This window comes from Neltuma alba, unplaced genomic scaffold (genome assembly GCF_004799145.2).
Source record: "Neltuma alba isolate B1F8T4 unplaced genomic scaffold, ASM479914v2 tig00011559_pilon, whole genome shotgun sequence".
NCBI lineage: Eukaryota > Viridiplantae > Streptophyta > Magnoliopsida > Fabales > Fabaceae > Neltuma > Neltuma alba.
The window spans coordinates 69,014-74,766 of record NW_021636217.1 but is presented as its reverse complement, the minus strand read 5'-3'; the positions used below and the strand labels follow the sequence as shown (position 1 = coordinate 74,766).

Genomic DNA, 5,753 nt, shown 5'->3' with positions numbered 1-5,753 from the left:
GCATCGGATCCGGATCTTCTCAGCAGCCATTTTCTCTTTTTCTCTCTGAATCTTAATATCCTACCCGTCCAGTTGATCTAACAGCCTGCAAAGAGACGCCTCATGAAGCTTTTTAGAATCGCAAATGAACCGTCCATCTTTATATAATCCTGGCCGTTCATTTAATTGCATATTCTGCCAAATCGCTTCAGAGTTCAGAGTGCCATTTTCTGTTGAAGTTCCACCCCCGGGCAATGCAGACAGGAAGCTCCAAAATATGAGAGAATCTCCATAGCTTTGCTGAAAGTAGTTTATTCAGGTATCTACATTACAACTCTTCCTCCATATCGTCGCTCTTCTTTTCCATTCCTTTCTTCCTCATTCTTGACTGTTGAATGGCCAAGTAAGCAGAGGTTCTTTCCAGAAAATTAGCAAGCATTTAAATTAGAAACTTTTGTCTGCTACTGTTAAAATCTAAGATGACCTGTGCTGCTATTGGCGTATAAGCTAAGCAATTGTGCTAAGATTCTTTAAAGCATAATTTTTGTTCTAATTTTCACATTGAGTTTCTTTTTGGTTTGCATCATATGATAATTTTATGGAATTATTATATTCTTCATGTATTTCCCCCCATGATAAGCAATGTTGATTTTGTATTGAGAAACATATATTCTAAACGAAGTTTGCAAAATTTCAATGAAGTCGATGGGTTGAAGTTATATGGCTGGATTAGCATTATTTCATTGCTTTATTTTGTTTCCCGTGGATACTTTTATACTTATTGAATCAAGTTATTTGGCACTTCATTAATATCTTCCATGTCTTTCATGATTGTTTTGGAGGATGGAGAGAAGATGTACAGTGTCCAATTAAAAGCATGATAGCAGAGATGGAATGAGATTTATCTTGCTGATAAATAGCACTGTACAACCTGATTTAACAAAAAGGTTCAGCTTATGAGAACCCAGAGTTTAAATCTATTTGAGAACAGTAAGATGCCTATAAAGCAACAACTAAAGTGACTACATGTATTTTTCAAACTCCTTGCTACAAATTTTGGTACAATTGTTTAGAAGAAGAATCAACTATCTTAAAACCAAATTTACAGCATTACATGAAGCATTTCTCGAGCGCAAACTACATATATACAAGACAGCTTTGTTATATCAAACATATTGCATTACAACTTTTTTATGACCCTACACTAACATCTACATTGCTCTTTAATTTCTTCCTTCTTGTTAGGCGAAGGTGCATCTTCCATAACAACTTCAACAACGTCTAATCAATTCCTGGCAGGTGAAGGTCCAGAAAGTCCATCTTTTATAGCCTCAACAATATTTAGTCAACATGAGAGATAATGTAGCTACCACCTGCGATAACAATTCAAATTCCAACACGTCAGTCATTCAATCCACCAAGTTATATTTTGCATGACATGACAGCAACTTGTATCTTCTTTCATAGAACAACAAATTCTGTTTTGTTCATTATGACAGCTAGTTCAATATGTATCAAATTCTATTTCATTAAATACGGAAGAGAAAGTTATGTTTTGTTCAATTGGTCATTTCCAAAGGTAGCTTTTGCAGCAAACTTGGTCTCGTTATTTGTTTAGGAGATGTGTATATCATTATTATTTGGAATCAATCTATCTATACTTCTGTAACTTTGTCCAGTGGCGATATCACAAAAGCTCTGATGGGGGAACACTTTATGGTCTAAAAATAGATTTACACAGCAACTCTAAGAACTTAAAAAAGCAATAAGCAATAAAACTTCAAACTCACTCCTCTCCAACATTTGTGAGTATGCTGAACTGGTTTGCAATTCCTAGTCTTTTCGATCATATCTTTAAATGGCTGCATAAATAAGAACAGAAGGTATTGAAGTTGCACAAAATTTGTGCAAGACGAAATCGTGGATGGATGCCTATTGTTATCTGTTGATTACATTCACTACCACTAATATATTGACTCTAACTGACTGTACATAGAAAACTGGAGAAAATCATGATGCGCCAACTAACAACTCAACTAAAAGGTCAGAATATTGTCGCATTTGATTTTGTTGAAAAACAGAGAAATCATGGGACTGCTAATATCATGAATTTCGAGAGATACAAACAAAACTAGAAGACCTCCTTTCACCAAAATGATAGAAGAAAAATGGATAATTCACCAACATAATTTTTCCATCTAAACTAAAAGTGGCAACTTTGCTCATCTTAAGTGGCAATTTTGCTAAACTTTGCCATAATAAATTCAACCGATCGACTTCATTGAAATTTTGCAAACTTCGTTTAGAATATATGTTCCTCAACACAAAACCAACATTGCTTGTCATGGGGGAAATAAATGAAGAATATAATAATTCCATGAAATTATCATATGATGCAAACCAAAAAGAAACTCAACGTGAAAATTAGAACAAAAATTATGCTTTAAAGAATCTTAGCACAATTGCTTAGCTTATACCCATAGCAGCACAGGTCATCTTAGATTTTAACAGTAGCAGACAAAAGGTTCTAATTTAAATACAATAACCTTGCTAATTTTCTGGAAAGAATCTCTGCTTACTCAACCGTCAAGAATGAGGAAGAGAGGGATGGAAAAGAAGAGCGAAGATATGGAGGAAAAGGTGTAATGTAGATACCTGAAGAAACTACTTTCAGCAAAGCTATGGGAATTCTCTCACATTTTCCAACGATGGGTTACGAGACGACGGAGCTTCTTGTCTGCATTGCCCCGGGGGTGTACTTCGACCGTTCGACGGAAAATGGCCTTCTCAACTCTGAACCGATTTGGCAAAAGATGCAATTAAATGAACGGCCAGGATTACATCAAGATGGATGGTTCAGATGCGATTCTAAAAAGCTTCTTGAGGTGTCTCTTTGCAGGCTGTTAGATCAACTGGACGGGTAGGATATTAAGCTTCTGAGCGAAAAGGAGAAAATGGCCGCCGAGAGGATCTGGATCCCTATGGTTTCTTCTGCTTCTCCTTCTCTTCCTTCTTTTTTACATGATTCTCAAATAAAACACGATGTTCAGGCCGAAGAAAAAAGACACGATCTGTTTATCAGTTTCAGGCGCAAGGACACTAGACGCTGTTTTGTGCCCCATCTGCGAAAGGAACTACTTCGGGAGAAAATCAAACCCTATGTAGATGAGGACCTGAAGAGAGGAGCAGTAATATCTTCTTCGCTTCTGAGAGCAATTCAAGAATCGCAAATTTCAGTCGTCATATTCTCAAAAAGCTATGCCTCTTCAGCTTGGTGCTTGAATGAGCTTGAAAAAAATAATCGAGTGCAAGAATGTGAACAAACAGATTGTTTTACCCGTTTTCTACGACATAGATCCCTCAAGTGTGCGGCATCAAAGAGGCGCTTATGAAGAGGCATGTGCTCGTCATGAATTGAAGTTTAAAGGAAACGACTTGAAGGTGCAAAATTAGAAATCAGCCTTGAAGAATGCTGCTGGCCTAGCTGGCTATGTTTCATCCCATTTCAAGTAAACAGGTTTCGAAAACTACATTATTTGTTAAACATTAATTTCTAACATTTGATATATCCGTGTGTGTGTGTGTGGGAGGCTTACTAATCTCGACCTTGAAAAAACATTTGTCTTTGTTTCGTAGAAACTAAGCATGTTTTACATCAGAATGTTTAGCTGGTTATTTTCTAATGATATTGCAACAGTTTCCTTCTGAATCCTAAAAGTTCCAACAGGTTGTCCATGAAAGGGTAAAAAATTTGCTGGAGGTTACATTAAAATTTAATGCAACGGTGCTGATTGCAGTACCATTGATATCATGAATGAAGATTAAAAATGTGACGTCATTTTACCTTGTGACATCATTTTACCTTAAGTATGAACTATTAAGTCCACAAATGGTTCGGATTAGGAGTCACTGAATTGTATTAAGCATATAATTGTAACACTTGTTGATCAGTCAATTTATTCCATCTTCTCGTTCTGATACTTCTTTTTTCCTCCTTTGATGTAGTAATGACTCTAAGCTCATTGATAAAATCGTCGAAGATGTTTCGTTAAGATTGAAGGTTATCCATCCTTGTCCTAGTGAATCAAAAGGCCTTGTTGGATTGGCCAAGAAAAAAAAAGAAAAGGCCCTGTTGGAATTGATCAACATGTTGCACGTATTAGATCATTTTTGAAAATGGAGTCAAAAGAAGTTCAAATCCTTGGAATTGGTGGGATAAGTGGCATAGGTAAAACAACCATTGCCCAAGATGCATATGACAGATTCTCTTCCCACTATGAAGGCGGTTGCTTTTTACACAATGTCAGAGGAGAATCCGAAAAGCATGGGCTGAAATATTTAAGTGACAAACTTATTTCTAAACTGCGGGAGGAAAAATCCATTCCTGTTCAAGAAATGCCTATTAGTAAAAGAAGATTTTTTGTGGTGCTTGATGATGTGGGTACTCGAGAACAATTAAAGCATCTGGTTACAAAGGGAATTTGTGGGGGACCTGGTAGTGGAGTCATTGTAACAAGCAAAAAGAAGCAAGACCTAGCTGCTGCAGGGAGACTACTTCATGACATGTGTGAGGCCAAGGAATTGCACTTTGAAGAATCCCTCGAGCTTTTCAGCTTAAATGCCTTCAAAAAGAGCTATCCTGAAAGGGAATATGAAGAACTTTCAAAAAGACTAGTTGCTTATGCCAAGGGCCTTCCTCTAGCTTTGAAAGTTCTGGGTTTGTGTCTTTGTTCCAGAGACATAGAAGCATGGGAAAATACATTGAGAAAACTTGAGAAGCATGCCCCTCCTTGAATTCGAGATATGTTGAAAATGAGTTATGATGGATTAGAGGGTGTACAAAGGCAGATATTTCTTGGCATCACTTACTTTTTTGGACGAAAACGTAAAGATCAAATCATGAGTCTTAATGATGCCAATGGCATTTTTGGTACTAGGGGAATAAAAGAACTTCTAAATAAAGCTCTTATATTCGTTTCAAACGACAATATAATATGAATGCCTCACTTGATTCAAGAAATGGGTTGGGAAATTGTTTGCCAAGAATGGAACAAATATACTGAACAATGTCAGTTCTGGATGGACCTTCTTGTACGGTATGATCTGGCGCGTTCTGCAGGCCCAGCAATGTTGTTTGGAACGGAATACCTGGACCTCTGAAATCTTTGAAAGCTGATCATACCATTAAAGCTCTCAGGTATAGCAGATTTCTGCCCATACAGTCTCTATTCCTACTGATTATGAAGCTACTGACCATTACCTTCATTGGGAGGTCTGTGCTGATTTATTTGTTTTATGCATAGCTTTTAGAAAGAATCTAGATCCCGTTTGGTACGAAGCATTGAAAACGAGAGGTGAGGATTAGGATTGTGATTGAGAAAATATGTTAAAAGAGTGATCGCTTGTTAAATGGGGCAATCCCATATATGTGGGACTGGGTAATACCATAGGAAAAGATGGTATTCCTCAATCTTACTCACATAGGGTTGTCCAATCCCATGTAACATGCAAGCTTTCATTCTATGTACTCTTATGACATATCTTTCAACCCCAATCACAATCCTTACCTCTTATTTTCAATGCTTCCTACAAATGGGACCTAAAAGTTATGTTTAATCAGTCAGTTGACCTGTCCAACCGTGATCCTGCAGACTTCTCAGTTCAATGTTTGTCTTGGTTTTTTAATAACACTGCTTGTTACTGAAATTGGAGATGGTAGTTCTTATTATAGATGCTCCTTACGGAGGAGGTATAGTTAGTTTTGTTGTTTGGAA

General features: G+C 37.0%; 2 long non-coding RNA genes across 3 annotated transcripts; one reads left to right on the top strand and one right to left on the bottom strand.

Moving 5' to 3' along the window:
* Positions 1 to 981: 981 nt before the first annotated feature.
* Positions 982 to 2,712, bottom strand: LOC114714976 (uncharacterized). 2 transcript variants are annotated; one of them, XR_003737504.1, is made up of 2 exons: positions 2,635 to 2,712; positions 982 to 1,352 (listed from the first exon to the last, which is right to left on the bottom strand). It is a non-coding gene; the product is annotated as an uncharacterized LOC114714976 (long non-coding RNA). The 2 variants fall into 2 exon arrangements; XR_003737505.1 differs by lacking the exon at positions 2,635 to 2,712 and adding an exon at positions 1,770 to 1,791.
* Positions 2,713 to 2,964: 252 nt separating this feature from the next.
* On the top strand, positions 2,965 to 4,087 carry LOC114714974 (uncharacterized). Its single transcript, XR_003737502.1, has 2 exons — positions 2,965 to 3,488; positions 3,985 to 4,087. It is a non-coding gene; the product is annotated as an uncharacterized LOC114714974 (long non-coding RNA).
* Positions 4,088 to 5,753: the final 1,666 nt, after the last annotated feature.